General features: G+C 33.8%; 1 long non-coding RNA gene across 2 annotated transcripts; it reads left to right on the top strand.

The window, feature by feature from the left end:
* Positions 1 to 977: 977 nt before the first annotated feature.
* On the top strand, positions 978 to 7,345 carry LOC107830357 (uncharacterized). Of its 2 annotated transcripts, XR_001658132.2 has the most exons (3): positions 978 to 1,419; positions 2,945 to 6,956; positions 7,065 to 7,345. It is a non-coding gene; the product is annotated as an uncharacterized LOC107830357 (long non-coding RNA). The 2 variants fall into 2 exon arrangements; XR_012698806.1 differs by lacking the exon at positions 2,945 to 6,956.
* The last annotated feature ends 1,667 nt before the right edge of the window (positions 7,346 to 9,012 follow it).

The raw sequence follows: 9,012 nt of genomic DNA, 5'->3' as shown, positions 1-9,012 counted from the left end.
TCGGATCAGGTTTAGGTACTCTGTGCTATGTGCTCCTCTATTATGCTGAGATGGGTTGTGAGGTTGTGTGATTATTTTCACGCATGTTGTAATTCCGTTCAGGCCTTGTGGCGATACGGGTAAGATGACCCTCGTAATGTTGATTTGCTCATTGCACCTTAGTTGTTCTTGCTTTCCTCCATGTTGTATTATTTCTATTTATTTTTCCCACGGTTATATCTGTGCACTCTATCGTGCTTGATATCGGCATTCAAGTGATCCGTGAAACCGAGCACTTTGGCTCGATGGGTATTCCTATATGGAATGATATATTTAGGAGCGGGCTGCATGCCGCTGTGAACACCTAATTTTTGACCGCACCAAAATTCGATACTATTTTAGTGCAAATATTTCTTTTAGGTCTAATCTTAATATTTTAAAATTTTATTTTACTCTTAATAGGTTTTATTTGAAAAAAATATATTAAAAACTACAAAAATAGTCACATTCTTAGAGTATAAATTTTATTTCTTTAAAAAAAATTAAATATATATATGGTAATAAATAAATATATATATATATATATATATATATATATATATATATATATATATATATATATATATATATATATATATATATATATATATGGTTTCTTTTTATTAGAATTTTTAATAAGTTATGATATTTTTCGTAGTATCATTTAAAGAACATGTAAATATTTAGTTTTCCTATATTGTAAGAAATGTTGGTTATTCTTCTTATCTTCATAATTTAATTAACTTTTAAAATAAAGGACAAAAAAAAAATTCAAAAATAAAGTAAAATCACGTTAAAGTGATAAAGTTTGAAATCTGATTTTTACTTTAAAAAATCTGATCAATCCCAACTTCCCCCACCCCTCACGTCACTCTACACCAATGCACACACTCAAGCCCCAATCCCCATGTCCCCCACTCTTTCACGCGCACACACGCCAACACATTAACTTCCTTCACCCATACATCTACATATAATACACACACATTACATAAAAGAGAAGAAGAAAAAACTGGGAACAGAGGAAAAAACGAGATTGAGAGAAAATGAGAAAGAAGGGAATCTGAAAATAAAAATCAGCACTAAACAACCATCTCTTTGATACCATTAACGTCACTTTTGCTCCTTCTTTAACCATCTCCTTCATTCCTTTTTCACCACTGTTTTCAGCTATTAAAAGCGGTTTTCCATCTCCATAAACCACCACAGTCCTCCTCTCGATAAGGTGTGTCAAGGTGATTCGAGTTATTTTCGGTTCTGTTTAAAAGACGAGATTGCCGTTCAAGTTTTGCGACAAAGGTTCTTGTCCGCTTCTTTTGATAAGTTTAACTTTTGCTAATTGAAAGATACTCCTGTACAAGTCTTGCCTTATCAATATTGAAGAAAGTTTACTTCGTTGAGGTAACAATTTTTATAGTCTCTGTCTATTGAAGCTTTCAAATACGTGCTTGATTAGTTATATAAAGCTCGTGAAACTAGGTTTAAAATTTAGTTTACAATCATCTATACCATGGTTCATTTTTCTTTCTATTTATTGTCTCATTAATGTTTTGGGTCACTTTTGTTTCGATTTAATTTTTGAGTCTGATATAATTGGGTTGGCATATAATTGAGTTTACATCCGAGTATGCTTAGTTTGATATGTCTTCTGTCGAATATGTTTCAAGATTGGTTCGTTGTCTTTTTTTTTTTTTTGAAAGTTCATATGATTAACCTCATTGATCAACTTGTATTAATATTTCTGCTTTTCTTGTTTACTGCATGAATTATTCTTTTTAGTATTAAACTTGTCTTCTAGAGGTAATTAATGGAAATTAAGCTAGGAAGGAATTCATTCCACAAATTATTGGGTTTTCCATTTTGTCGTACCTTAGATCCATTTTAATCTCCTATCCTTCAGTGACTAACTTGTTCTGTTCATATCTATTTTATTCATTCAATAGATTTTAATCTAGTTTCATAAATTGGTTAGTAGTAAAATATAGGAGATTATGTTGGGCCATGGTGGATGTCAGACTATAATTGCATTTAAGACCTCCAGCATATTTATGGGCTAATTAAAAGATAAATGAACACGAATAAGTTATCCCATCTCTTGTAAATTAATAGCTATCAAAGTAACTCCAAAATATGCTAGTAAGTTTTAGAAGAACTTTAAATATTAGCTCATGTGTTCATACATGAACCTTAGATTGATATGCTTAAGTAATAAAAGGGTCATGTGCGCATTCCTGCGTCTCGATGCCTTTAAATTTAAAATAATTATATTTTGACCATGTGTATATGTCGTACCATGGTTTAGCATTCATTTTCAAATAAATACCTTGTGTTCATACTGCATCTAGGTCAAAATAATTAATAAAATATAATAAATTAAGTGGTAATAGATAGACAAACCATAACCAATAAAAATACAAGAATAGCCAAAAATTGATTTAAGCTTGATATAAGTCAATAAAAGCGATCGTGCTAGAACCACGGGACTCGAGGGTTGCCTCACACCTTTCCCTCGGTCAACAGAATTCCTTACTCAGTCTTCTGTTTTCGTAGACCATAAATTATGAGTCAAACCTTCCTTTTGATAAGGGATTCAAATGAAAGGTGACTTGGAACACCAAAATTCAATTCCAAGTGGTGACTCTAAATAATAAATAATCCCTTTTCAAAACGTCACTTCAATTGGAAAAACTCTTCTAACTCAACCTCGCAATAGGGTTGCGGGAAAAAAGAGGTGTGACAGCCACAATGGATGTTATGGAGAATACCCTTCCTTGTGTTTATTTGGTGTTTTGTTTTCCCTCTGTGGGATGAGTTAATGAAACTATAATTTTGTTGTTGTATCTATTGTATTTTCTAGATAGTCCTCGTGTCTTGCTTTCTTTCTATTTTTGTTGCCTATCTAAGATATTGTTGGTTGGGTGTACAGACAGTGTTGGGAGAGAATCCATGTGGTTCCGTGATGAGTTATTAGTTGGGCTGCTTGTATTGGCTAAGATGAGATTTCTAGACTTGGGAGTTGCATTATCGTATCAAAATGAGGAGTGTTTGGAGGGATGATGCTATTTACGCTCAAAATTGGGTAATGGCCCTTAACAGACGAGAGAGCTTCTTGGCTTGTTGATTTCATGGGTGGTTATGAGTTTCTTCATGTTTCTTTTATCATGGACAACATTGTGGAGCTCCGGAATAAGGTTTTATTCGATATGAAGTGTATTACTGGTATCCAGATTGTTATTAGGCAGCTATGGCGGTAAAAAGTTATTGCCCAGGCATCGGAGTTGTGTGGAACATCATGTGATTGTATCCTGGGTTGGGGTTGCAGCTCGATTCAGCTCGTACTGGCTTATACAGTGTGTGAATGTGAAGTTCGAGTGTTGTAAGGAATTTCGAACGTTGGAAAATTGGTTTTAAGGTTTATGGGATGAGGTCAAAATAATGATCTTCAGTTATGTCGTGTGGTCAAGCTTCCATGGGTTAGGGTGACGTGGGATCACTCCCATGTATGTGTATGGTAAGGTCACACAGTGATTTGATGGCTCTGGAATGATCCTGGCACGTTCGAGGATGAACGTATGTTTAAGTGGGGGAGAATGTAATGACCCGACTGGTCGTTTTGGCAATTAGCGTCCCGTTCAGTGGCTTAAGGTCTCGAACAACTTTGTATTATGTATTATGACTTGCGTGTACGGTGGAGTTCGGGTTTCGGATGATTTGGGATCAATCTGGAAGAAGGATTCTTGTTTTTTGAAACTTAAGCGGTAAGAGTTGGTCGAAGTTTGACTTTTATGTAGACGACCCAGGAATGTTGTTTCGATGATTTAAATAGTTTCGTATGGTAATTTTGGTGTTAGGCGTGCGTCAGGATTTGGATTTGGAGTCCGTAGGTTAACTTGATGCATTTCGGCAAAAATTAGAAATTTGAATGTTAGAAATATTCGTAAGTTTTACCGAGAGTTGACTTTATTGATATCTGATTCAGATTCTAATTCCGGAAGTTGAAATAGGTCTGTCATGTCATTTATGACTTGTGTGCAAAATTTAAAGTCAATCGAATTTATTTTGGTATGAATCGGCATTAGTTTTGGAAGTCGGATGTTCATAGTTTTAATAGGTTTGATTTGAGGTGCGATTCGTCATCTTGATGTTGTAGTTTGTGATTTGAAGCTTTGAGTAAGTTCGTATCATATTTTAGGACTTGTTGGTATGTTTGGATGGGGTCCCGGTGATCTTAGGTGTGTTTCGGGTGAGTTTTGAACAAGTTTGGGCATTTCGACACTTTGATGATGTTCTGGAGCAGTTGAAATACGGAGGGCACATTTTGGAGTGAAGAGGCAAAGCCTCATGTGCGGACCGCAGTGGAAAATGTGCGAACCGCAGAGGAAAAGTGCGGACCGCAGCAGGGGAAATCCGCAGGTTTGATGGTCTGATTTCGAAAGCTTATATCTTTTAATTTATAAGAAATTTGGAGATGATCCAAGCATGAAAGTTGTAGCTCTTTGAGTCTAGTTTCCAGAAAGTTAAATCATTCATCATTTTAATATTTGTACCAAATATTATGGTTAATTTACTAAATCCTGATAGTGCAAAGTGCTGAAGTGAGGCCGCACAATTTGGATCGCGGCCGCGGAACTCTGAAGTGTGGACCACAAAACAAAATATGTAGTCAACACTTTGGGAGATCAGATGTGGTACCATATAAATGAGGGTTTCATCTCATTTTTTATTTTTGGACCTATAGAACTCTGTTTGTGGCAATGTTTCGTAGGTTTTTCAAGTAATTCATCGGGGTAAGTGATTCTAACTCGGTTTTGGCTATATTTCACGATTTTATTGTCATTTTCATCATTTAATTAGTGATTTGAGTTGAAAATTTGAGAAAAATTGTAGAAACTTCATAGGTTTTAAGTTGAGGATTTGAAGGTTAAGTTGTGATCGGATTTGAGAAATTTTGGTATGGTTGGACTCGTATCGAAATGGGTGTTCGAATTTCGTAATTTTTTATCGGATTCCGAGGTGTGGGCCCGAGGTTGATTTTTGAGTTGACTTTTTAGTGTAAAATTAAAAAGTCGACGTCTTATTATTCGAAATTGTTTTCTATGGATTTTAATTATTTTATAAAATTATATTTGCTAGATTTGAGCCGTCTGGAAGTCGTTTCACGCGAGAATGCCATTTTAGAGTATCTACCTAACTTCGTAAAGTTAAGTATCTTGCCTAACATTTTGTGAGGGAAACTACCCCTTAGGTTTGAGATAATTATGTTATTTGTGGTATGTGAAAGTCGTGTGCGCGAGGTGGCGAGTGGGTACACGGCCTATATGTGGTAATTGACCGGTTTCGAGCATCTATATACTTCCCGTGCCTTTACTTGATATTTTGCACTCTTATGCTTTAGTTGAAGATGTTGCCTTCCTTATTGTATCGTGACCTCTTAATTGTTGAGTTCCTTCTATGACTCTGTGCTTATCTGCTACCTGTACTAATTGTTGTGATTGCACATCTTAGTTATCATGTGCCTTACTTGTCTTGTCATTTTTGTAAGTTTTTTGTATTCCTTTGATTTTTACATAATTCCTTTATTGCCGTGTACTCATACCCTTGATTGTAGAAATTCCTGTAAATTGAGTTATTGAATTATTTGTGTTGATTTAAATTATTATGGATTGGGTTGGACGCTGCAACAGGTGGAATAAGGGAGAATTCATATTGATACGGTGGGATCGGGTTGCGCGCCGCTACATGTGAAATAAGGGTGGATTGATATGGTGAAATACGGGTGAATTATGAAATTGACTCTGATTATATGGTGGGGTTGGGTTGCGCGCTGCAACATATATTTAGTTATTATTATTGATATTTACATGGTGGGATAAGGGTGGATAGTGTTGTACGATGGGACGGGTTGCGTGCCGCAACAGTTTATATGTTTTGTATTCCTTGTTATATTGTGTTGGCTTTGGTTCTTTCGTACGAGACTCTGTGGATTTGGTAGTACTGGTTTTTACTAGTTTTTGAGGATTGAGTTGTTTTTCATTGATTTTATGCCTCGCCGTCACTTCGTGTTTTTTTTTCCTCACTATTATTTTGCTGAATTGATTTTAAAGATAAATTTACTATGCTGAGTCATTTTCTCATATCCTTCTGAGTTGTTAGTAACATAGTGGTTTTAAATAAAAGAATTAATAACATGTTTACCTTATGTGACTCTTAATTTAGCACTCGTCATTTCATTCGGTACTTTACTATTTTTAATAGTCGTCATATTTCACTTTAATCGATTTATCAAGTTAATCTCCTTACCCTATCTGATGTTTCTACCTTACTTGAAAAGGAAGTGTTATTATTTTTTAATTTAATAAATTCTATATTCAATCAGTAACTTACCAGATACTTTATTTTAATTGAAAATATTATTTCCTTCACCCAAATAATTTCAAAAATAAACTCATTTTTCTCAATTGATTTACTATTTTATACTATGTTGTTATTTTGCTTTAATGTATGAGATTAAATCTCCTGAATATTTTAAAGTAATATCTAATACGGGTACAAGATACATGGTAGCACGTGGATTTTGCTGTGCGAAACTGATTTGAAAAAATATGGGCACAAGGTGCCATGTGTGTAAGGTTTGGAAGTTATGACTTAAAATCTGAGATTACAAGATGTGATACTCGGGGTAATTCTTATTGAAATCCGTGCATTTAGAATGATTTGATTGACTGAGCTGTCATCGGTTTCCCTTACCTGAACACATTCACATTGCTTCTGTACCCCGACTATGTTATTGTGTAATTACTTGGATGTTCTCATTGCCTTTCGTGCTCCCCTTATTTTTATTGTTGATTGTGATTTGAAATCTTTCTGTATTTGGCCTCATATTGATATTTCTTTCTTGTTAGTTTCATGTCATATCCTGCACGGGTGTTTCATGTCCGGTAGGTATCTTGACTTGACTTCGTCACTACTCTACCGAGATTCGGCTTAATACTTATTGGGTACTGCTATGGTGTACTCATGCTACGCTTCTGTACATTTTTGTGCAGATCCAGGTACTTATGATCGAATTGGTTGAAGACTTATGTCTGCGCTGCTGGAAACTTCAAGGTATATATGTTCGACGTTCGCAGGCCCCGAAGTCACTTTTTGTTGTAATTTATTTCCATTGTTTCCTATTATTCCGGCACAATGATGTACTTCTTATTTATAGTTACTCTTAGAAAGGCTTGTGACTTGTAATATCGGTTTTGGAATTTTGTAACTGAGGTTGGTTGACTATGTTGTTACATAAATTATTTAATTTATTGTAGTTAAGTTAGTTAAATTTTATTAGTGATTAGTATGTGTTAGGCTTACCTAGTTTTAGATATTAGGTGTCATCATCACTTCTCAGAGGGATTTTTAGGTCGTGACATTTTGTTTTTTGAGTTGTGCGAGGAAGAATTGGAAGAAAGGGGAGTATTTATGGGGGAAGTAGAAAAACAAAGGCACATGGATTGTGTGGGAACAAAGGAACTAAATAGGTTTTGTTTAGGGATTAGTCTCGTATAAGGGCATTCAGTCTCTTTTGTTCTTTATTCCATTGGTACTATGCCCTACTTTTGTCACCCCACCTAAAAATACTAGACTGGACCATTGAATGGGTTTTCTTTTATATTTAATAAAAGGCCAGCTCGATTTACTTAGACTTTCGTGTGTAGGGTTTGGAGAAGGGACGAATCACATTGAATATATTGTATGTAAAAGTGCTTTGCATGCATGTTTTTATACAAAGTTATTTTCACGACTTGAATCTGTAATCTTACATGAAAGTAACTCTTCCAGTTGCAGTAAGGCTTTGATTGGTAAATGGTTTTTAATATAATATAAATAACAATGGTGAAGTTATCTCTGTATAATCTATAGGTCACGAGTTCGAACCCGTGAAAGCAGTCACTAATTCTTGAGTTAAGGTAGGTTGTCTACATCAAATTTCCCTAAGGTACAACTATTTTCCGGTCCGTGCGTGAATGTAGAATATTTTATGCACTAAACTGCTGGTGGTAGGAGCCAGGATAATACATAGGGGGTAATGGGGGTACATTTTATATTGCGAGGTTAACAGGGGCGGCTTAACAGTATTTGTGGCCTAAAGCCAATGTTAGATAAGAGGCCCCTAATATATATATATATATATATATATATATATATATATATATATATATATATATATATATATATATATATATATATATATATATTCTAATATTTTGAGATACAAAATTATTAATAAATTTTTATAATCGATCTCTCCTAAAAATATTTTGGACAATATTAAAATAGTTTTTAACTCTTTTATTTTAGTTTTGAACAACTTGATTCATATTTTTCCTGGCATATTTAAATTCTAATAAATGAATAAAAGACAATATATAACTATGAAGTAAGAATAAAATGAGATGATAATAACACTTGAAAGTTATAATAATAGAATTTAATTCAAGAAAAATGATGACTTGGTTTCAAATATCTTTTTGCTCCTTCAATAACACAAAATGCTTGAAACTTCAGGAAAAAACAAAAAAGAATGCACGATATATGATATCAATAGTATTTTTAAGCTATGTGGGTTTTCGAATAATACTACTCCTACTAAGTTATCAGACTTAAACCCGAAAAAAGCAAGAAAGAGAATATATAAGAGTATAAAGTTATGCGAACGAGTAACTCTTGGACAAACCAAGAAAGAAAATGAATAGTGTAAAATATGATTTAGTACTACATATTTTCCGATGAAAAAATGGGTAAAAAGTGGAATATAATAATTTCACTTGTTAGATTTTTTGTTCATACAAAAAAAAGTTTGAAAGAAATTCGCATTTATAAAAAGTATTACGCGCACTTCAATTAGTTACACATCTATTCTTTCCTTTTATAAAAAAAAAAAATCTAATTTTCAAGGTAAAAACTACTCATTATTTTCTAAAACAGCCTATAAATCTATTTTGATATTAA

This window comes from Nicotiana tabacum, chromosome 14, assembly GCF_000715075.1.
Source record: "Nicotiana tabacum cultivar K326 chromosome 14, ASM71507v2, whole genome shotgun sequence".
Lineage (NCBI taxonomy): Eukaryota > Viridiplantae > Streptophyta > Magnoliopsida > Solanales > Solanaceae > Nicotiana > Nicotiana tabacum.
Note: the sequence above shows the minus strand (reverse complement) of the source record. Positions and strands in the feature narration are given on the sequence as shown.